Below are 306 nucleotides of genomic sequence, written 5' to 3'. Positions count from 1 at the left end.
GACTAACATTTATCTATTCCCTATACAGTGTTGAAACAGACAGCCTTCCTAACAGTTCCCATTACCATATGTAAAAACAAGTATTATCCAACAAAGATTAAATCCACAACCTGGTCAATCAATTTTTAAAAAATGGAATACATATAACAAGCAAGAGACTATCCGCGGGTCGTATATTTTGGGGCAGAGTGAGTAGTGCGTTCAGTTCGCGTCTGCGGTCAGTTTGTATAATTGGTTTCTTTATGTTACATCTGTGTTTAGAGTCACAGAAATGGCAAAAAAGTGTGTTTGTGTCGCGCACGCACG

Source organism: Penaeus monodon, chromosome 28, assembly GCF_015228065.2.
Source record: "Penaeus monodon isolate SGIC_2016 chromosome 28, NSTDA_Pmon_1, whole genome shotgun sequence".
Taxonomy (NCBI): domain Eukaryota; kingdom Metazoa; phylum Arthropoda; class Malacostraca; order Decapoda; family Penaeidae; genus Penaeus; species Penaeus monodon.
The sequence above is the reverse complement of the archived record's forward strand: the minus strand, read 5'-3'. Positions refer to the sequence as shown.